The sequence below is a fragment of the Fukomys damarensis genome, unplaced genomic scaffold (genome assembly GCF_012274545.1).
Source record: "Fukomys damarensis isolate Sample0158 unplaced genomic scaffold, DMR_v1.0_HiC HiC_scaffold_23, whole genome shotgun sequence".
Taxonomy (NCBI): Eukaryota; Metazoa; Chordata; class Mammalia; order Rodentia; family Bathyergidae; genus Fukomys; species Fukomys damarensis.
The window spans coordinates 49,297,898-49,322,518 of NW_022900935.1; the positions used below are offsets into that span (position 1 = coordinate 49,297,898).

General features: G+C 35.6%; 1 protein-coding gene across 6 annotated transcripts in view; it reads left to right on the forward strand.

The window, feature by feature from the left end:
* Tanc2 (tetratricopeptide repeat, ankyrin repeat and coiled-coil containing 2) overlaps positions 1 to 24,621 on the forward strand; it is a 341,666-nt gene that overhangs the window by 211,514 nt on the left and 105,531 nt on the right. The gene's annotated exons all lie outside the window — the stretch shown is intronic.

The window sequence follows — 24,621 nt, forward strand, 5'->3', positions numbered from 1 at the left end:
AAAGCAAATGCAGATAGTAGCTACCTATGGTAAGTTAACTTACTAATGAAAAGACCCTAACCTACCTGGTGTTAAATTATAGCCACACTATTCTGTTTTTAAAATATTACATTTATTAATTAAAACTTTATTTCTCAATATAAATTGGTTTCCTTAGGACTTTCACTAAATTCTGTTACATAAAGGCCATTCAGAGGCTTTGTGTTTAGTTAATTGCTGCTTTAATAGACACAAGGATGGAGGGCTTTTGTGCAGATGATAGTCTGATTCATTGGCAGAATTTATGTGAAATTGGCCCTGCCACAGTTAACTTGGCTTTGTCAAAACAATGAGTTTAATTTTTATCAAATAAAATCAGTGCTTCACATCATTTCTAAGTCCCTTACTTTCCTGAAACAGTGAATCCTTTCTGGAGCTGACTAAGATGCATGTCATGAAGCTAAGTGCTCTTGTATTAGCCCACTGAGTCATACATCCCTGAGGCTGGTTAGTCATCTCAATTATTGCCTGGCTGGCTCTCACATTTACAGAGGGATATTTACATTAGTCCTTTTGATTTCATTGTTCATTATTTTAATTTACAAGTAAGATAAATTTTTTCTTAGGTAAATTCAAGATCCACAAATAAGGTTGCAAGTGTGAAACTTCATGCATATAAATTAAATGGGCAGATTGTAAGCTTTAATTCAATGAAGTTCCCTTCAACTACAACCAGATCTTCTGCAGAGTATCTGAAATGTTAAAAATGCGATATTTTTTAATTGAATGCCTTTGAATGTCCCCTATAAACTAATATGTGGGGTTTTTTTTCTTTGAGCAGCCTCAAAATAGAGGTTGATTTTGCTAAACAGATCACTACTAGTTAGCACATATATATCTCCAGATTCTCATAGATCTGGTTACATATAAACCAGGTTTATTTGGTAAATTACATTTTAGAATTTGAAAACCCAAACAGCAGCAAATACACAACAGTTCCACCCTGAGACCTACAAGAGAGAAATAACTTTTGAGAGAGAAAATCTATAAATCACATAGTTTTCTAGTAAGTACCTATGGACCTCTTGTATTAAATAATGCACTATTTAAAGAAAGGCTATGATATATGAAGGAATTTCTAAATAGGAGTCCTTAAAGGTCTTTTTACTTTTGTTTTTTTTTTTTGTTTTGTTTTGTTTTTGGTGGGGGGTGGATCAAACTCAGCACCTTGGCTTTGAGAGGCAGGCAGCACCACTGAGCTAAATCCCCGGCCTCTTTAAAGCTCTTTTTAAATGTGGCAAAGAAAAAAATGTAACATTAAGCCATTTTGATACTTTTTGTTTTGTTTTTTGCTTGTCTTATATCCCTTTTGTTAATTAAAAATAATTAACTTGTGGAGAACAGAACTATTTGATTAGGAGTCAAGAAAACCTTTATATATACTTCCCATTTGTGGGATGGTACAATAGAAATAGCTTTCTAATTCTCAGACTCTGCTTTCTTGATTTTTTATCCTTTGGTTTTTTGTTGTGTTTTTGTTTCGTTTTTTCCTAGTACCAAGGATCAAACTCAGGACTTTGCACTTGAGAGTCAGGTGCACCACATTGAGCTAAATCCCTGGCCCATCCTTTGGTTTTTTTTGAGGCAAGGTCTCACTGTATAGTTTAGGCTGGCCTCATACTCACTCTAGCCTAGGCTGGCCTTGAACTCAAAATCCTCCCTCAGACCCCTGAATGCTGCAATTACAGACATGTATCACCACACCTCTCTCTCTATTTAAAATTATTATTTCAATTTTTAATTGACATATTGTAATTATACATATTTGTGTATGAAATTTCAATACATGTATATAGGGTGTAAAGATCAGAGTAAACTGGCATATTTTTCACCTCAGGCATTTAACATTTTTGTGTGGGCAACATTCAAAATCACCTCAACTATTTTGAAATATTCAGTTGGTTGCTGTCAACCATATTTATCCTATTGTGCTAAAGAACATTACAAGATATTTTTCCTACTCAACTGCATCCTACCCACTAACTGTTCTCTCTTCCCCTTCACCCTTCCCAGGCTCTGGTATCTACTACTACTGTCCTGTTCTGTATTTCTATAAGATCAACTGTTTAACTTCCACATATAAGTGAGAATATTCAGTGTTTGTCTTTCTCTACCTAACAACATAATCTCTGTTTCCATCTATGATATTGCATGCTGGAAACAGAATTCTTTATTTTAAGACCAAATAATATTCTATTTTGTGTGTATGTATCACATTTTTTATCCATCTTTTGATGGATAATTAGCTTGATTCCATATCTTGACTCTTGTGATAATGAGGCAAGAAATGTGCAAGTGAAGATGTTTAACATATTGATTTAATTTCTTTGGGATATATATTTAATAGTTGGATTGCCAGACCATATAAAAGTTCTATTTTTAGTTTTTTGAGTAACCTCCATACCATTTTCCATAATGGCTGTACTTGTTTACATTCCCCATAGTGTATCAGAGTTCTTTCTCCATACCCTTGCCAGCATTTTGTTTTGTCTTTTTGTTAATAGCTTTTTTAACTGGGATGAGATGGTATGTCATTGTGGTTTTGAGAATTTTTTTATATAGCAACTGGTCATTTTGTGTTTAGACCTAAATTAGATTTAAAGAATCAGTTTCCTTGTTAATCTTATCATTATTTTCCTCAAAGTGGCTAAATCTATTAGAGTAACAATAGTTTATTTAGATAACACTTTGTAAAACATTTTTAATCCATAAAGTGACCTAGGGTTTTATGTAAAATGCTTTTATGGAATAACTTCTCCCAGATACTAATAAAATTATAGAATTTAGGCATTTTATTTATAAAGCCGTAACTATTTCATTAATCAGAGTTCACTTAGAAATGTTACTGTTAAACTCCAACCAGTTAAAATAGCCAGTTTTCATATTTCCAAAAATAAATATTGTCTCACTTTCAAGACCAATAGTCTTAATAATTCAAAACTATCTTGACACTATTATATAGTTATTTTATCAAATGTTTGTCTTTAGAACATTTATATTTTCCCTACATTTTGAGTTATTAAATGTTTGGAATTGTAGTAACAGTAGCAGCCTCCTAACAAGAATTAAAAACCCAGTTTCTCCACAGTGTGGTGGTGAAGCTAGTGTCTTTTACTATACTTTAAAAATCTTTTTTCTCTTCCTGAAAATTCTCAGAATAAACTCCAGATTTTTCTCAACAAATGCTTTCTTTTAAGACGAGTAAGAAAGCTAAAATTTAATATGTGAGTGATTCAAAGATTCAAAATACGATTTTTTTCAGAGTAAAATAAGCTTCCTCCTCTTGTTATTCCCACATTAATAGAATACAGTATAGTTCTTAAAACACTAAGACGCTTATACATTTTTGGTGGTAATGTAAATTAGTACAGCCACTATGGAAATAAGTGTGGAGGTTCCTCACAAAACTGAAAATAGAGCCACCATTTGATCCAGTTATTCCATTCATTGGTATATACCCAAAGAATTAAAATCAGCATATTTTAAAGATACCTACATACCCATGTTTATTGCATCACAATTCAAAATAGCTAAGCTGTTTAGACAGCCTCAGTATCCATAAACTAAAGAGTAGATAAAGAAAATGTGATTTACATACATACATACAATACATACATACATACATACATACATATTTACTTATACACACAATAGGGTATTACTCAACCATAATGAACAAAATCATGTCATTTGCAGGAAAATGGATGGAACTGGAAATCATCATAAGTGAGATAAGACCCAGACAAATATCACATCATATGTAGAATCTAGAAAAAAGATAACATGAAAACAGAAGGGAAACAATTAGAGAAGAGGAAAGGAATTGAGAACATAAGGGCAAGGAGGGTATAAGAGTTAAGTCAAATATACTCCATGTTATAAATATATACAGATCTGCTGAAGTGAAACCCATTATTACATATAGCTAATATGAGCAAATTTTTTAAACCACTGAGATAAAGATTGAGTATGGACACTTAAACAGGTAAAAGATGATAGCTTCCATTTATTGGAGTTCTTTTTGTAGGCACAGTGCTTACAGCTTTATATGTATTCTTACAGAGTCCTTAACCCTCCTTGATGTATATAATGGTAGTGAAGAAATTGAGACATAAAGATATTAAATGCCTTGTTTTTGGTTACATATCTAGTAATTGATAGTGCCAGAATTCAGTTCACATCTGATAGACTCCAGAACTGAACTGTATTTTTGGTTTTGGGTTTTCATTTGTTTGCGGGAGAATGGTATTTTGTTTTTTATATTTTTTTGTGGTGGGTATACTAGGGATTGAACCCAGGGCCTTTGCACTGAATTGCATCCCTATCTCCTTTTGAAATTCTTTTTGAGGGCCCGGGAGTTAGCTCAGTGGTGCCACTGCCTACCTCACAAGCGCAAGGTCCTGAGTTTGATCCCCGGTACCCCCCCAAAAAAAATGGAGTCATAAAATTCTTTTTAAATGTTGAGACTCTCTCTCTCAGTTGCCCAGGCTGGGCTCCATTTTGCAATCCTTTTGCCTCAGCCTCCCAGAGTGTTGGGAGTACAGATAGGCATGCACTATCACACCTGGCTCAGAGACTGTACTCTTAACCACTTTATTGTCTGTGTCCTACTTTGAAAAAATACAAAGCAATATATAATATAATTATACCATTTATTGGCTTATTGTGGATATTTAGAACTGAGAGTGTTAGGGATGGGGAACAGTGTTGCATATAAAAAACAATTGCCCTTCAGCTGGAACTGTGGTCAGAGAGGGTACTACCATGTGATTCATTAGCCAAAATGAGCACGTTACCTCTGTTTCTTTTCTCTGCTTTTATTAATAAAACCTCTATTTTCCTCCTTCTTAGGCATTACATCTTCAAGTCACAATCTAGACATTACCATCTATGAGTTATGCGGTCTGCAAATATTTTCTCCCATTTTATAGGTTGCCTTTACCATTAAAGTTATTGTGCTAGATGATTTTGCCTAACTATACGCTAATGAAAGTATTCTGAGCAAGGGTAAAGTAGGCTAGGCTAAACTGTGATGCATGGTAAGTCCTGTGTATTGAATGCATTTCAGCTTATAGTATCTTTAACTTATAGTGAGTTTATCTGTCCATTACCCCTGCCATAAGTCAAGGAGTATATATATATATATAATATGTATATGTATATGTTGGATTGTTACTCAGTCTTAAAAGAGAACTCCTGTCATATTCTATAATATGGATGAACTTTGAGGCATTTATGCTAAGTGAAAAAAGTCTATCACAAAAAGATAAATATTCCAAGATTCTACTTATATGTGGCTTCTAAAATAGCCATCAGAATAGAAATTAGAATGGTAATCGGTAGGAGCAAATACTTGTGAAAAGAGCAGGTCTTATGTCACATGTTTTTACCACAAGTTTTTATTTAAAAAGTAAGTCTCTAATCAAGATACAGTAAGAGAAGAAAAATACTTGTGTTGACAGTTTGTATTTTAATTAGCTTATGGGCCTTTGTATTGACAGTAGGTTAGGCAAGAGAAGACATTGAAGTGTGAAGGTGATGGGAAGTCTGTGATGCTGTCAAGATTCTTAAAGTGATTAAGAAATGTGTAAGCTGAAAAGAGTTAGAGTTAGTTAACTATCGTGAATGGAAAGACAGGAGGCTAGAACTAAACCAACCTGTATTTATTTTCAGATATAATTACTAGCATTTATTGAGCATTTAATACATATAAGATTCTGTGCTAACACTTTTACCTTATCTCATTCTCACCCCAACCCAGTAAGGTATATGTGTCCTCTTTCACAGAAGAAGGAATTGAGATGGAGAGAGGAGTTAAGTAATTTTCATAGGGTCGTACAGTTGGTATGCCTGAACACATCACCCATATGATACAATATCTGTAGTTATGTGACCCTAGTAGCTATAAAGTAAAAAAGAATTTTGAAAAAATTTGTCTTAAAGAAGAGTCAGTAAGGTAAATTAACTAATATTAATTAGCTCGTATAGTATAAAGAAAAACATCAAATGTCCTTTTGAGTCTGCATAAACATTTATCAATTTTTATTTTAGCTTATTTTCATTGACTTTTACTACTGTTCTATTCACTGTTTGGTTCTCTGATTTTTGTTATGTTTCTTTTACTGCTTGCTTTCAGATTTTCTTCACTTTCTAATTTCTTAAGGTAGAAGATGGAGATCATTTATTTTGAAAGCTTTCTTGTTTTCTAACATAGGCATTTTAGTACTATGTATACATTTCATATAAATTAAGTCATGAAAAAAAATAAAAATAAATTAAGTCATGGATGTCTAACCTTTTGTCTTGCCTGGGATGCACTGAGTGAAGAAGAATTGTCTTGGGCTACATATAAAGTACATAATATGAAATATATAAGTAATAAAACTGCCTTTATTTTTTCTGTTTTAACTTATTAAGTTGTTTCACAAAATATCAGGCCCAAGTTTAATAATTAAATAAGAAAACTTGTATGTCTGCTAATAACAATAAACACCTGTCTCCATGGGCACCCGTGTATAGGTAGGGTGAGGTGCCATTCCTAGTACTCGCCAAGTCTCACAAGCGCATGCAGTGTCTGATATATGTGGGTTTCAATTCAGCTGACTGGCAGGCACTGGAGGCAGAGTCAGCCCTGCACTCACCCTCTGCTGCAGAGCATTCCTTGTCACTATTACCACTACTAATGGTAACAGCGCCGTCTGCCCTCAAGCACTGCATAGTTGAGTCATAAAAACTGTTACCAAAAAATTATACAATGTTCAAACCGTATGATCCTGTAAGGTTACATTACTACTTGTCCAGAAATTCATACAATCTTAAGGGCCATAGGTGGGACACACCTGCTCTAATTAACTATGTTATGTGTATTTCACAGATTTTGATAAGTTTGTTTCATTTTTATTGTGTTCAAAATACTTTCTAATTTGCCTTTTTATGTCTTCTGTGAGTATTTATTTCTTGGGAATTTTCAGTCATATTTCTGAATTTAATCACATTGTAGTCAGAGAATATGCTTTGTATCATGAGTCCTTTTAAATTCATTCAGACTATTTTATCACCCAAAATATGGCCTGTTCTGATGTGTTTCATCTGAGTCTGCCATTTCATGTTGATTTTTTAGTCAAGGATTCTATATCTTGTTGATTTTCTATGTACTTACTCTCTCAGTTATTGAGAGATATTTAAGTCTCTGACCGTAATTGTATATTTTGTGGAGTTCTCCATTTCTTTTTGCAGTTCTTTGTATTTGGAGCTCTGTTAATATGTACGTAAATATTTAGGTTGTTATATCTTAATGCAATGACCTATTGATTGTGAAGCTACATTCTTTATCACTGATATTCTTTGCTCTGAAATCTACATTGTCTGCTGTTAATATAAATACTCTTGTTTGTATTGATTTGTGTCAGCATATTACTTATCTTTCTCCATGTTTTAACTTTTATCCTATTTGTATATTTGTATTTAAAGTGAGTTTCCTGCTGGCTGTGATGATGCACACCTGTAAACCCAGCTCTTGGGAGGCTGAGGCAGGAGGATCACTGTGAGTTCAAGGCCAGCCTGGGCTACATAGTGAGTTCAAGGCTAGCCTGAATTGCAGAATGAAATCCTGTCTCAATCAGTCAGTCAGATTTCTTGTAAGTAGCTCAGAGTTGGATCTTATTTTTTTGTCCATTGTACCTTTGGCTTTTAATTAAAGTCTTTAGCCCACTTGCATCTGGTTTTTTTAATCCAAAAGATTTAAATCTAACATGTTGCTTTTTCATTTATTCCATTTACTCTTTGTTCTTTTTTCCTGCTCTTCCCTTTTTTTCTCCTATTTTTGAATGACCATTTTATGTGTTAATTGATCTCCCTAGTCGTACTCATTGTAATCTTTGTTATTTTTTGTTAACTTTATTACATATTCTGTATACATAATGATTTATCACAATATATCCTCAAATGATATTAAACCATTTCATCTATAGTGTAAGACCCTTACAAGTTATGTCAGGGATGCTTTGAGGTTTAAAAATTCAGTAGAAGGATTCACAGGACCCAGCATATAATCATTCCCACAGCTATGTATTATTATCGAGAAAGGAAAATCAGCAAAGGGAAAAGGATATGGAGCAAGTCTGGAGCAAACCAGACACAAGTTTCTAACTATCCTCTCCCAGTGAAGTCACATATGCCCTTAATTCATCTGTCACTGAATTGTGACAACGTGTGTGAAATGTTGTCACCAAGAAAGTTCAGTAGAGATCAAGTGCCCTAGAGTTTTATTGGAACATGGTCATATCAACCCCCTTGCTTAACATACACGAGAATTCAGACTCCTGGAAGAGAAGCAGATAAACCATATTAAGTGTATGAAAAATTTCAGCACAAGCAGCCATTCTTACTAGTCATGGAAATGATTGGGAACTCTCTTGAAGTCCAAGTTCTCAAGCTCCAGGGGCCATGGAAAGTAGTCTGAAACCTACTGTATTAATTCTCTGTGCAAAGTGCGTATATATTTTTTATTTTTTCCTCTCCTAACCTCTATGTTATTGCTGTCAGACATTTTACTTTAGGCTCCCCACGATGTAAATGTTAGTTACCATTTAAAGAGCCTTAAATAAAAGAAAAAAATTATATTTGTCAATGCAGTTACCCTTTCTAATGTTCTTTGTTTCTTTCTGTTAATATGTCTGTCCGATGCAATTTTTCATCTGCCTGAAGGACTTTAACATTTTTATTGTGGTTCTGCTGATTATAAATTTATTAAGCAATTGTGTCTGAAAAAGTCTTTAGTTCAACACATATTTGAAAGGATTTTTTTGGTTTTTATTTTTGGTACCAGGAATCAAACCCTTGTGCTTGCAAGGCAGGCATAGTGCCACTGAGCTAAATCACCAGCCCTGAAAAGTTGGGGGTTTTTTTGGTGGGATACCAAGGATTGAACTCGGGACCTTGTGCTTGCGAGGCAGGCAGCAGAACCACTGAGCTAAATCCCTGGCTCCCCTGAAAGATATTTTTGTTGGAGTTAGCTCAGTGGTGACACCACCTACCTCTCAGGCACCAAGTCCTGAGTTCTATTGCCAGTACCAAAAAAATTTTAAAAAAGAATTCTAGACTGACAGATTTTTCCTTTTTTTTTTTTTTTTTAATCTTTCCATGATTTCAAACTACCCTAGTAGTTGGACTATTTGGGACAGTAAATCTGCTGTCATTCTTATCTTTATTGCTTTGTAATTAGTGTATCTTTTCTACTCTGACTTCAAGATTTTCTCTTTATCATTATTTGGAGCATTTGATATATGTCTCAGTGTCATTTGTGTGTGTGTGTGTGTGTGTGTGTGTGTGCGCGGGAACGTGCGCTTGCGCATGTGCTTTTAGGGTTCATTGAGATTCTTTGATCAGAGACTACAGTTTTCTTCAGATTTTAAAATTTTGTAGCATTGGCCTTTTTGTGTGTTTGTGTGGTACTAGACTGAATACCCCACCTCCACCCCCAGAGTCTTTACCCTAAACCCCAACCCTGGCTTTTTTATTTTTTAATTTTAGACAAAGTCTCCCTAAGGTTTCAGGCTAGCCTCAAACTTGCAATCCTGTTACTTCAATCTTCTGAGTAGCTGGGATTACAGGCATGTGCTGGTATGCCCAACAACATTTTCCTGCTTGTTTGCCTGCCTGGTAATCATTGGTAATCTTTGCTGGTGATTAAACCCAGTATCTTGCACTTGGTAGACAAGCACTTTACCACTGAACTACAACCCAGCCCTCTTTCTGTATTCTTTAAATTCATCAGCTTTTTCTCTAATGTTGGTTATTTGCAAACTGTGATTGATTTTTCAGCCTTTAATATCAGTTAAGCAATTATTCCAGGACTAATTATTCTCTACTTCTAAAGTAGACTCCTGAGTATTTTATCCAGTGTCCCATAAAATGTAACATTTTATTCTGGCTGGCAGGAATAGTTCCTATTCCTACCCCTATGTAAGCAGCAGGCACTTCTCTCTGATCTTTTTTGTATGGATCTTTCCCCAGCCTAACGTAGTTTTCCTCACATGTATGTGCCAATTGCTCTACTGGTTCCCCTAGAGTTAATCTCCACAAATCTCTAGAATTATTTCTCTACAGCCCTCTCCTTTCCAGTATCTGTTCTTTGAACTGTAACTTCCTTGTCTCTATAGTCTCATCTCCCATTTCTCAAGGGATTCTGTCAGATTTGCCCTGGGTTCTCCCTCTGTGTTATTTAATCTCTACATATTTTGGGGTTCTTCGTTGTTGTTACTGATTTCTAATTCCATTGTGTAAGAGTATAAATGTATATGATTTATAGTCTTTTAATTTTGTTACGGTATATTTTATGGCCAGAATGTGGTGTAGTTTGGTGCATGTTCCATGTGAGCTTGAGCAGAAGGTGCAGTTTGCTGTCATTAAAGAAGTCTGAGATGTCAGCTAAATTCAGCAGATTGCTGGTGCTGTTGATTTAAACTGTTGTTGCTTGCTGGATCTGTCCACTTCTGATAGAGGGTTATTGAAGTCTACAAATATAAAATGAATTCTTCCATTTCTGCCTTAGTTTCTTCAGCTTTTGACTCACAAAGTTTGATACTTTTGCTAGGCATACAACACATTAAGGATCATTTTCTGTTCTTGGAAAAATGAACCATTCATCATTACATAATGACTTTCTTTATCCCTGATACAGCCCTTGCTCTAAAGCTTCTGTCTCTAAAACTAATTTAACTACTCCTACTTTATTTTTATTAGTGCTAGCCTAATGTATTTTTCTCTCTCTCGCTCGCTCTCTTTTTTTGCACTAGGGATTGAACTCAGGATCTTGTGCTTACAAGGCAGGTGCAGCACCACTGAGCTAAATCTCCAGCCCCTCTGTTTTCTTTTAATGGATATGGCTTTATATTTAAAGTGGAGGTTTATAACAACATATTTTGGTCTTGCTTTTCAATCCACTCTGTTAATCTTTCTTAAAGTTATGCTTTGAGGTAATTGATGTTCTAAGTGATTGTTGATATGTGTTTTGTTTTGTTTTGTTTTGTTTTGTTTGTACCAGGGATTAAACTCCCTTGCACTTGGGAGGCAGACATCAGAACCAGTTAGCTAAATCCCCAACCCCTTTTGTTGATATATTTGGAGTAACAGTTACATTTGTTACCAATTTTTTTTCCTATGTTCTTTGTCCCCATTTTTGTCTTCTACTTTTTTTTGTTTTGTTTTGTTTTTTGTGTGTTTGTTTGTTTTGATTTTTTGAGACAGGATCTCACTATGTAGTTGAGACAGACCTGGAAATCTCTATGTAGCCCAGACTGGTCTCGAACTCACAGTGATCCTCCTGCCTCAGCCTCCCAAATGCTGGGATTACAGGAATGTGCCCCCATACCCGGGTTTTTTTTTTTTTTGTCTTCCACTTTTTAAATTGACTATTATATAATGTTCTGTTTTATCTCTTTTATTAACATATCAGTTATATATTTTTTCCTTTTATATATATTTCAGTAGTTCCCTGCCTTTTGTAATGTACATTTACAAGTAATCTAATCCCATTTGCAAATAACTATGTCGCTTCACAAGTAGTACAAGTACCTTGTAATAATAAAATATTTCTAATGCCTCCCTCCTATTTCTTGTCTCATTGCTGTCATTCACATGGACACGTAGAATACACAAGATGCACACACACAAAAGTGACATGTACATGAATATACATAACATTGTTGCTGTAATCTTCATTGATTCCTTTAATACTCTTTATGTATATTCAAGTTTCTGACCTGTGTTATTTTCTTTCTCTAAAGAACCTTTTTAACACTCCTTCCAATATGGGTCTACTAGTTTAAAAAAAACTCAATCTTTTTATTGTATGCAATATAGAATAGTTGCATTCATTTGGGGGAATTAGCACGTATATATCATATCTCAATCATTTTCTATCTCATTTGTTCCTCCACACTCTCCACCCTATCCCTTTCCCTGGTCCCTATTCCTGTTTCCAAAAATTCTACCTCTGTTTCCTACTGTATCTCCTTTATTTTACTCTAATTTATTTACATTTTCGGTTTCTCATATAAGAGAAACCATGTGATATTTAACTTTCTGTGTCTGACTTATTGCACTTAACCTTACAGTTCATTATCCATCCTTTTTCCTACAAATGGCATTTTATTTATCTATTCATCTGTTGCTGGCCCTCTCGGCTGTTTATAGAGTTATTATGAATTGCTGTGTTATCAACATGGGTATATGTGTACCGTCTTTAACTCTTTTGGGAATATACCCAGGAAAAGTATTGCTGTTTTAAATGCAGTGTTTATTTTTAGCTTTTTTGAGGAAATCTCCATACTGATTTAAGTAGTGGTTATATTAGTTTACATTCTCCCCAACAGTGTAGAAAAGTTTCTTTGTCCCCACATCCTCACCAGCATTTGTTGCTGTGTTCTTGATGATAGACATTCTGGCTGGAGTAAGATGGAATCAGTAGTTTTGATTTCCATTTCCATAATGGTTAAAGATGATGAACATTTTTTTCATGTACTCATTGGCCATTTTACTTCTTCTTTTGAGAAGCGTCTAGTCAGTTCATTTTCCCAGTTTTTTATTGAATTGTTTTTAGAGGGTTAATTTTTTTATTCCTTCATATATATATTATTCCTCCATCAGAAGAGTCGCTGATAAAAACTTTTTCCCATTATGTAGATTACTTCTTCCCTCTGCTCAATTGTTTCTTTTGCTGTTATAGAAGCATTTTAATTTTATGTAACCCTAATTTTTGATACTTTGTGTTATTTTTGTGCTGTCAAAATTCTCTTCAAGTCAGGGATTTAGCTCAGTGGTTCTGCCGCCTGCCTAACAAGTGCAAAGTCCCAAGTTCAATCCCTGGTACAAAAAAAAAAATCTGTTCAAGAGGTCCTTATGTGTGCCTATTTCAGTGTTTCCCCTGTTATATTTAAACAATTTCAGTGTTTCTATTTTTTTATATATAGGTACTGGATACATTTTTTACTTAATTTTAGTACAGGTTAAAAGATGTGGGTCAAGTTGAATTCTTCTGCACATAATCTGTTTTCTCAGCACCCTTTCTCAAACAGGCTGTCTTTTCTCTGAGTGTCTCTTTTGGGCCCTGTGTCAAAATTCAGATAGCTGTAGGTGCATGGGGTTCTGTTCTCTTCCATTGGTCTACATGTCTATTTTTGTGCTAGTACCTTGGTGTTTTTCTTACTGCAGCTTTATAGTGTAGCTTGATATCCAGAATTGTGTGCTTTCCACTTTGCTCTTTTTGCTATTCTAATTCTATTCTCTTCTAGTTCCATATAAATTTTAGATTTTTTTTTTAGTTCTATGAAGAATGTTGTTGCTATTTGAATTAAATATGTATATCACTTTTGTAATGTATCATTTTAACAATATTAATTCTGTCTATCTAGGAACACGGGGGTGTCTTTACATTTTCTAATGTCCTCTTCAGTGTCTTTATTCAGAACACTGTACTGTAGTTTTCATTATAGAGGTCTTTTACCTTTCCTGATTGGATTGGATTCCTAGATATTTAATTTTTTAAGCTATCATGAATGGAATTGTTTTCCTGATTTCCTTGTCAGTGGATTCATTATTGGTGTACAGGGATGCTGTTGATTTTTGTGTACTGAATTTGTATCCTGCCACTTTGTTGAATTTATCAGTTCTAAAAAAAAAAATATATTTTTTTTTAATCAGATTTGAACCTACGACCTCATGTTTGCCATGCAGGTGCTGTGCCACTGAGCTACATCCCCAGCACACTGAGATTCTTTTAGTGAAGGTTTTTGGGTCTACTATGTAAAAGATCATATCCTCTACAAATGGAGATAGCTTGACTTCTTTCTTTCCTATTTGTATCCCTTTTATTTCTATCTCTTTCTTAATTTCTCTGGCTAAAGTTCCAAGTGCTATATTCAACAGAAGTGGTAATAGGTGACACCCTTGTCTCATTCCTGATTTTAAAGGAAGTTCTTTCAGTTCTTACCTATTCAGTGTGATGTTGGATGTGGGTATGTGGCTTTTATCTGTGTGATGCAAGGTCCCTCTATAACTTTTTATTAGTGTTTTGTCATGCACAGATGTTGGATCTTGTCGAGGCCTTTTCTGTATCTGTTGAGATGCTCATGTGATTTTCCTTGATTTTATGTAGGTGGATGGGGTTTATTTTTTTGTTTGTTTGGTTGGTTGGTGTTTTTGTTTTCATTTTTGTTTTTGTACCAGAGATTGAATTTGGGACCTTGAGCTTGCAAGGCAGGCGGCAACACCACTGAACTAAATCCCCAGCAGGTGTTATATTTATTTATTTATGTATGTTCTACCATCCTTACATACCTAGATGAATTTGACTTGATCATAATGTATACTCTTTTCAATGATCTATTAAATTCTCTTTGCAATTATCTTATTGAGGACTTTCACATCTGTGTTCATCAAGAATATTGGTCGGTACATTTCTTTTTTGTTGTTGTTGACTCCTTTTCTGGTTTTGCTATCAAGGTAACATTGGCCTTGTGGAATGGGTTTGGAAGCATTCTTTCTCTTTCAATTACATGGAAAAGCTTGAGGAGTGTTGACATTAGTTCTTCTCCAAAGTTTGGTAAAGTTTAATTGTGAGTCCATCCAGTCCTGAGCTATTTGTAGTTGGTAAAATTTTTCTTTTCTTTTTTTGGAGGAGGGGGTTTAGACAAGGTCTCACTATGTAGTTGAAACTGACCTGGAACTCACTATGTAGAACAGGCTGGTCTTGAACTCACAGTGATCCTCTTGCCTTAGCCTTCCAAATGCTGGGTGGGATTAGCCCAGCTGGTAGAATTTTTCTTACTGCATCAATTTAATTGCCTGCTATAATAAGTATGTTCAAGGTTTTCATATGTTGTTGGTTCAGTTTTGATAAGTCATGTCTAGGAATTTATCCATTTCTTCCAGATTATTCAATTTATTAGAATATAAGTTTTCAAAATAGTATCTTATAATATTCTGGATTTTAGATCTATTGTAATTTCAACTTTTCAGTTCTAATTATATTGATGTGGATGTTTTCTTTGTTTTGGTTAGTTTGGCAAAGGGTTCATCAATTTCATTTATGTTTTCAAAGAACCAAATCGTTCCTTTATTGATTCTTTGTATTTTTTAGTCTCAGTGTCATTGATTTCTACTCTGATATAATTTATTCTCTTAGTTTTGGATTGTTATTCTAGGACTGAGTTTCATCATTGGGTTTATTTGAGATCACCCTCACAGCTATAAATTTCCCTTTTAGAATTGCTTTGGTAGTGTCCTAGAGATTCTGATGTTTTATTTTCATTGTCATTTGATTCTAGGAATTTTTAAATTTCTCTGATTTCTTTTATGATCCATTAATTATTCAAGAGTTTATTATTTAGGGCCGGGGATTTAGCTCAGCGGTTTGGTGGCCTGCCTTGCAAGTGCAAAGACCCGAGTTCAATCCCCGGTACCAAAAAAAGAAAGAAAAGAAAAGAAAAACACCAAGAGTTTATTATTTAATCTCCACCTGTTTATCTTTTGCTGCTGATTGCTAATTTTCTTCCACTGTGATCTGATAGGAAGTAAGAGGTTGTTTCTCTTATTTTGTATTTATTGGAACATGCATTAAAGTCTAAAATACACTGTTTTGGAGAAAGTTTTGTGGGCTCCTAAGAAGCATGTGTATTCTACTTTTGTTAGCTGAGACACATTGAATATTTCTATTAAACTAATTTGTTCTATGATGTGGTCTAACTCTGATAGCTTCTTTGTTGATTTTTTTTTTGTCTGACTGGTCTGTTTGTAAGAGTGGGTATTAATGTCTCCCACTATGATTGTATTGTTGTGTGTCCTTTTATGTCAGGTAGTTTTGTTTTATGAAATTGAGTCCACCAACATTCGGTGCATATATTTTTTTTTTTTTTAACTGGGATGAAATTCAGGACCTTGCACTTGTGAGGCAGGCAGCAACACCACTGAGCTAAAAACCCCCAGCCCAATATTTAATAATTTTATCTCTTCTTGAATTGTTCCCTTCTTTTTGTGTGTGTGTTTTTTTGTTTTTTTGGTACCAGGGATCGAACTCAGATCCACTGCACTTGCAAAGCAGGCACCAGAACCACTGAGCTAAATGCTGGGCCTGAATTGTTCCCTTCTTAATGTCTTCTCAACATTTTTCATTTGAAGTCCACTTTATCAGAAATTATAGTGGCTACTTCTGCCTCCTCTGGGGCTCTGTGTGGAGTATCGTTTTCTATCCTTTCATTTTAGTATATATAAAATGTATATTTGTTTGTGGATGAGGTGTGTGTCTTGCAGATAACGTATAGTTAGTTGGGTTTTGGTTTTTGATCCAATCTGCCAGTTTGTCTTTTGATTGGAGAGTTAAGACTTTTATATTGTTTTGTTATCAGAAGGTATTTACTGATTCCTGTCAGTTTTCTGATGCTTAATTCTTGTTTAACTCCTCTCCCTATGAGATGTATTCTTTCCTTTAGGCTCTTGGATTATGTTGACCTTGTCTCTGTTTGGATTCACTTGAGTATTTTCTGCAGGGCTGGCTTGGTGGTCATGTATTTCCCTAGTTTATTATGGAAGGTCTTTATTTTTCTATCAATTTTGGAAGGATAATTTTGCAGGATATACTAATCTGGATTGGTAATTTAGTGGTATCCCAGGGTTGGGTATAAGGCATCATTCTGGTGATTTTTCTCCATTCACTATACTCGTAGGTCACAGCTATACTCCGTTTGACAAGTGTTTATCTAATCCATGAATTCAGTGTTTTCTAAGGGTCAGTAGGAAAGAGTCTGCACAGGTGCTGATCCAGAGTGGTTTTTCTATTCCAAGTGATTGCGTGGCTCAGCTGTTTAGCTTTTTGCATGGTCTCCTTCCAGCCTGTGAACTCAAGAGTTTTGGAATCAGGAGGAGTGCTCCTATCAGCACCAATTTCAATGGTGCTGGGGATCACCACAAAATTCAATGGAATTCAGGAGACAGTGGGAGAGAGCCCCACTGGCATCACTCCAGAGTCTTTTCTTCACCACTAAATCTCACAGGTCCCAGCCACTGCAGCCCATGCATTTCTCACTGTATCATTGTCCCTAACCAGGATGGTGCCCTTCACCCCTCTCGGTTCTTGAGGCTCACGTGTCCTATCCAAGCCCTCTCAATAACTTTCTAGCTTGCACTCTTCATTACTCCTGTTCCAGGGAGTCCCTCTCTGATAAATATCTTACTCAGTGGGCACTAGGCAGTGGCCACTCTGCTGGGTGCTGATTGATAGTCACTCTATTTGGCCTTCTCCCTCAGAGGGATTTGAATGTTTCCCAAGGTATGTTGTTCACTAGACCTGGGCTGTAAGTTCTGGGTTCAAGAAGCAATCCTCCTTATTCTAACACCTCTGTTACTGGATATCATTTCTTGGACTTCTTCTTCAGGTTGACCTCACCACCACTACCTCCACCACCACCAAGAGCAATGTACTTGCTGACCTTGATTGAGCCTCCCACGTGTCCTGGGAACCCTGGTGCATCTATCCTGCTGTAGTCATCTTCTCCCCTCATTCTTTTCTTTTCTGATAAATCCTCTTTTCCCCTTCACTTTTGAAGGATAATTTCTTAGGATAAAGAATTCTAGGTTGGTTGGGGGTTTCTTTCTCAACTCTAAATGTTTGACTCTATTCTTGTTTATATGGTTTCTGAGGAGAAATCAGATATAATTCCTATCTTTATTCTTCTCTTGGTAAGATGTTTTTCCCTCTGGCTTCTTTCATTATCTTTTCATATCACTGATTTTCCCTATCTTGAAAAGGATAAGCCTAAATAAAGTTTTGTTTTGTTTTCTTTTGGCATTTGCCCTGCTTGGTGTTGTCTCACATTAGCTTCCTGTGTGTTAGTTTCTCGTGTTAATTTGGCAGAAATGGTCAGTCGATATTATTTCAAATACTCCCTTGCTCTTTTTCTTCTCCTTCCATTGTTCACCATTATATGTTATGCCTTTTATATAGTTAACCCTCAGTCCTTCTGTTCAGTTTTTTTGTTTTGTTTTGTTTTGTTTTCTTTTGTTTTATTTCCGTCTGTTCTCTTTGGAAGTTTTTACTGAGATAACCTTAAAATCTGAGACTCTTTCCTCACCCATGTCTGGCCGATTAAGAATCTCACCAAAGGCAGTCTTCATTTCTCTTACAGTGTTTTTGTCTTTGACTTGTTTTGTCCTTTCTTAGGATTTTCAGCTTGCTGCTTATATCACCCACCTGTGTGTTGTCAATTTTACCCACTAAAGACCTTAATTTATTAATCACAGTTTTAAATTCCCACTCAGTTAATTACAGCATTCCTGCTATGTCAGGTTGTGATGATTTCTCTATCTCTTCTGATTGTTTTTTGTTTTTTGATACAACTTGTAATTTTTTGATAATTGGACATTATAAACTAGGTATAAGGAACTGTTGTAAACAGTCTTTTAGTTGTATGGTAGTGAGGTTTTAGAGGGAGGGAAGTATCTATAATCCCTTGAGTTGGTCTCAGTTTTCTATTGGGTGTGTATGTCTAGACTGAAGACTTCTTAAATATTTCTCTTCAGTGTTGTTGTCTCCCACCTTTAGGTGGGAGAAGATGACTAAAGTGGCCTGAAGTTACTTCCCTAGATCATTTAGGCATAATAATATTCCCTCTTGTTAGTCTTTGGCTAATTTCTCTTTAGGGCATGCCTTGTTAAGAACAAGTGCTCTGGCATGTTTCAACCCTACCAGAAGCCTCCAGGAATTCTTTTTTTTTAATATTTGCTATGAGACCTAGTTGGGCTTCTAGATGTAAAGCACACAAAATTGTAGGAGGAACTATTTTGGGCCCAATCTTAGAGTTTTTAATTCTCAGAGTTGTCTACACAGATCCTCCAGCAATTCTTCAATTAAAATTCAGGTTTTCCTACCCTGGCAGTAGTTCCCACTGCATTTTCCACTCTTGGCATTTCTCTGCTCTACTAAACTGTGATTTCCTGTATTTGTCTGTCTGTCTCTTCAGGGCAGTAGTTTGCCCTGTGTCTCACTCTCTTATAGATCTTTAGAGAGTACAGCCTAATGTACAGTGTGCTCAGCTTTTTACCTGTTAGGATGAAGTGGGGGCTTGCAGACTCCTTCCTTACATGTGGACCTAGAAACTGAAAATCTTCCTCCTTACATTGTGACCTAGAAGTTCTCTCAAAATAGTAAGCAGAAAAGTCAGAGTTTGCCTTTTATATTTTCATCACTGAGGAATAATTATTTTTCATTGTCTGTGTCTGGTGTCTTGAAAACCATTTGTGTTTTAGTGCATATGTGCATATTGTGTAGAGGTTTGCTTTGTTGTTGGAGGTGGGACAGTTCATCTAGTCCTAGTTACTCTTTCTTGGCCAGAAGTGGAAATTCATGTCCATTTTATAAAATTATTTTGAGAGTCTCCCTGCGTTGTCCAAAGTGACCTTAAACTTGTGATTTTCCTGCCTCAGCCTCCCAAGTAACTGAGATTACAGTCATACACTGCCATATCTGGCTCAGGTGCCAAATTTTTTAAAAGAAAATTACAGATAAAGTGAATCAGCATAAGCCTCTCTCATTAGAAAATAATAATATTGGTATTTAGAATTGACTAAATTTAGAAATGACTAAAATAATACATATAATAATGAAACAGGGTCATTATTTGTATGACAGACATCATATGTAATCTTATAAAGACTTTAGTTACTAAGTAGATATGGACCCAAGCCTTCTCAGTAACTTTTCTAAAAGAAAGAAAGAGTCTTTTAAGAGACATAACCATGACTGTCTTTTCTGCACATTAACATATTTACCTCTTCTCCCACTTTCCGGTAGGAAATACTATTCACTACTGTCAGTACCTTTGTAAGACTTGAGTCTCACTTTTACTCCTGGAGAGTGAACAGCCAAGAGGCTTCCACGATGCTGGGCTCAGAAGCTCAGCGAGGCTCCAGGAGCTAGTCACACAGCGAGAGTCACCCAGGAAGGAACACACCAGGCAAGTTGGCAAATAGACCTTTATTAGTCTGGCCAGACGGCACTCCCCAAGCCAAGTAGCTCAGAGAGGCGGCCAGCTCAGAAACAGAGGCCATTTTATATAGGGCTGAAGGGGGGTTTACACTTAAAACTTACAGGAAGAGGACAAAGGCAAAGAGTCAGTTGATCTGAGCTAGTGGTCGTCATGTACTAATGATCAGCAGAGTGATTATCCATTGTTCCATTTACAACCTAGATCATCATAAAGTTCAGAACATTCAGACTACAGCCATGCAAGGAGTGGCATGACCTGCCTTGGGTCTCTGTGTTCACTACAGTTTCTATCTAGCCTCCCAGCTACTTCAAAGCAGCCACCCAACAATTCACAATTAATCACTAGTTATTCCATAAGGGATGGGGGGAGCGACAGTCTCCAGGTCATTCGCTGGTCAACATGGAGTCGCTCTGGTTCAGCCAGGCTCCCACACCTTGACTAGCATCTAGACCTTGTCCTTGATATGCATAGAGCTTGAAAATAAGTTTTTCTTCCCTGTCTTGTTAGTTAATGGCCTCTGATTTATGACACTAGCCTTTAAATTGAAATGTACCCCCGAAAGGTGGTAAACAAATGATTCATTTATTTCGATTATCATAGTACATAGCAATAATTTTCAAAGACCTGGGTATGCATTCTGTAACACTCTTCTCAAAACCTTGTTAAACCAGCTCTGTACACATTTCTCTACAGTTGAGAATGGAAAATCCTTACCAACTTTTTCATTCCTGAATTCCTTCATTCAACATCTATTGACTCTGTAAAGACAAGTTACTAAGTCAGATGACTTTGGCAGGGTGAGTTGATAAAATATGCAGGTTTAGAAATATAGGAGTGGAGAGCCAGGCGTGGTGGCGCCTGCATGTAATCCCAGCACTCAGGAGGCTGAGGCAGTAGGATCGCTGTTCTATGAAAGGGAGGTGATTATAGTTAAATTGAATGTGTCTTTTGGTTTGATGATATAGTGATGGCAGCTAAACAGCAAGACCTTATCCTAAGCACATTACATGTATTAATTTATTTATCCTCATGGTGTCATTTTTAACTCTAAAGATAAGGAATCCGAGATAATACTGCGTTTTCTCGCTTACCCAATGAGTGAGTCTGCCTTATTTTAAACAGAATGTAATCTGTAATGAACATTTTTCAGACCAGTATCTTTAGTCTTCTTTCGGGCCTGATTCATTTGTTTTACATTCTTCGAAAACTTTTTTCCTAAGGTAGGAATAACTACCTCCATTAGTCCTATTCCTGCACACTAAGAATACATAGTAGATGTGATTTTTGTAAATCGATGAATCAGCCTTTCAAGAAGCTCAGTAGACAGACAAGCCCCTACCTTAGATAAATATTTCTCGAGAGCAATAAGCGTGGTTTTTGCCGTAAGTTTAAAGCTGATGTTATATCAGTCTTTATATGAAGCACATGTATTTTTTCCTCTGTTTTATGTAGAGAATAGCATACATAAACAGGAACCCTAAGAAGGATTCTAAAATTATCTTTTGCTCTGAGAACCAGAGGTGCTTCCAGGCTTGACTTTGTAGTCATTATGGATGAATGCAAACAAATACAGCTGTGCTTTTATTTTCACCAGACTTTGGCTGTATTGTACTTACCTTTACTTCTATCAGTCCTGTGACTGTTATTTTTTAACATGATTCACAGTTGTTTTCCATGAATAAATATGTTTTCATCAAAATTCAGTTAGAGCTATTTTGCCTGGCTTACCCTTTTTTTATTGCCTTTTGCATTGTTTATGTTTACATTTGAACAGGCAAGTCTGTTACCCTTAATGCACTCATGTTTGTATTTTAGAAGTTTATTCTTCACTTTAAAGACAAGTATTCTCTAAAAGCCTAGACATACAATTAGTAACAATCTAACAGAGAATATTTCCTAGAAAGAGTTCATTTGTTACAAGTAAAATTTACATAGAAAAGGTACACAAACTGACTGGAGTCTGGAGTGGTTCTTTAATCCCTACACAGAAACTACTTTCCAAAGCTTATTCATGCTGTTACCAAATGGTATGGATTAGATCATCTTTTTCCCTTAGCTTCTCTGTAGTTGCAATAATAACTTCTTACTGGATTATTTTAGTGGTTTCTGCCCTAGAAAATCTCTTGGAAACTACCTTATATCCAAAGTCACTTGTCTAGGAATGTGAGCCCCACCAAAAATACCCATTACATCCATGCCCCACAGTGCAGGCCAACCATCCTTTCTTGTTCCTGTGCCCTAAATTTATAGTTCAGTACATAGAAAGTATGACTTTCTTTTATTATATTGATCTGACAAAAGGCCTATGTTCTGAGGAAACTATTTTGGGGCTGTTCTTGATATCTACAGTTGTTTTACCATATGGTACTGGGCTAATTTTGTCTGTGTTCTTCTCTTGAGACTTTTGTGAATTGATTACATTTTTAGAAAAATTCTTAAATAACATTTTAAATGTCAAAACTCTTTCAGTTGTGTAAAATATAGAGATATTTTGTCAGTGTGAGACTAAGTTTTCTTAACAACATTTTCTGATAAAACTGAAGCCTTTAAATTGAATTGATATTTTATCTATATTATGAATTGTCATTAATTATGTTCATGGAAACCTACTTTAAAACAAAGTGTAATCTTGGACCCAAAGAGATAAGTCTGTTTAGAAAGTAACTCAGACTTTCAATAGATCTTCTCTATAGAAACATCATCTCTGATCAACCTTCTAATTTCTAAAGGAAGCACAAAGAGAGGTAAAGGGTAAAGGAGCTGACTTAGCCAGTCAGCAAAGCCTAACCAGTTCTAATCATTAGTGGGATATCATGTCACGTTAGGATCTAATGGTCACATCATATAGAGTAGATATAAAATAATAGAAAAGACCTTGGTTTTTTAGTGAGAACTAGGCTTTGTTTCCAATTTTGAAACTAGCTATATAACCTTAGGTATTCCTAGGCCTAAATAGACTCAGCTATGAAAATGCTGAAAAATTTTATGAAAGGATACAGTTTGTCCTCTGGTCAGAAGTATAACCTGAAGTGGGCCTGGTCAATGACAACTTCCCTTCCTTTTAACTTTCCCAAGTTATGGGAATATGACTCATTCTGGTTTGATCTTCCTATTTCTTCCTGCCTTCCTAGGAGTTCTAAGACTGCTCAGCTCATCTACCTGTATGAACCCCCTCCAAGTGGTTAGTCCCTCCTCTGCCTCTGACTCAAGTGACATTACAAAAAATGATAAAAACTCCAAGAATCAGTCCCTCCAGTGAAATAACCATTAAATTGCCAAAAATCAAATGAACTTTTTCAGAGCTCTGAAATATAAACAACAAAGGGAATGCTTAAGGAAGAAAGGGGTGACTAAATTTCAGCATTTGTTGAAATCTTTGTCAGGCTACCAGCTGACTGCCAAGAAAATAAAACAGATTTCATTGACCACATACAACAAGTAATAGTCTTTGCAAAAAGGGGGATGGTGGTCCAATTTAAAGACCTGAAAGAGCCGGGTCTAGTGGCTGGCCCCATGGTCCCAGCTGTTTAAGAGGCTTTGGGAGAAAGAGCTTAGCAGTTCAAGACTAAACTAAGCAACATAAGGAGATTTCATCTCAAAAAAAAAAAATCCACAAAACCAGCAACTACCTTGGTATACTCACTAAGTAAAGGAACTGTAGTGACAAAACAAGCAATAACAGGAAACCCTGGGAAGCACAGAATCTGATATCCAGAGTTACCACATCATAATATACAAAATGAGAGCCGAGGATTTAGCTCAGGGGTTCCGGCGCCTGCCTCTCAAGCTCAAGGTCCCCTGGTACCAAAAAATCATCATCAAAATGAAACTGTCAGCAAAACTATAAATTATACAATTAAATAGAAAAGTATGTGCTGTTTACTGGAAAAAAATAAATTGGTAAATCATCCCTGAGAAAGCTGATAGAATTACCAGCTAAAAACTTTAAATCTGCTGAACTAAATAGGCATACAGGTAAAGGAAACTGTGGACAAAAAATACTAATGGATACCCGGAGATTGATTTATTAACAAGCAGACTATATTGATAGAGACAAATTGTAAAAATGGAAACAAATTTGAAGCGGAAAAGTACAATGGCTAAAATGAAAACTAGAGGAGTTCAACAACAGAGTTGACTCAGTAGAAGAAATAAACTTGAAAATAAATAGTTAAAATTATTTAGTCCGAGCAGGACAAAGAAATAATAATTTTTAAAAATTAACAGAATCTGAAAGGCCTGCGGAACATCATCAAGTTTCCCACAACTCATATGATAAATGTCCAGAAGAAGATAAAATGAAAGTCTCAGAAAGAATCTCCAAAAGGCCACTAAAGCTAATAAAACAAAATCAGCAAAGTTGTAGAGTACAATATCAGCCCACAAAAATGTGACTAATTTGTGTTTCCATATACCATCTGTATCAAGGATTAATAATGTTAAGATGCAGAAGTATAAGTCTATAAAACAAGCTACAAATTTAAGATCATCCCTTTAAAAATTCCAACAACCTTTTTTGCAAAAGTAGAACTAGTTTTCCAAT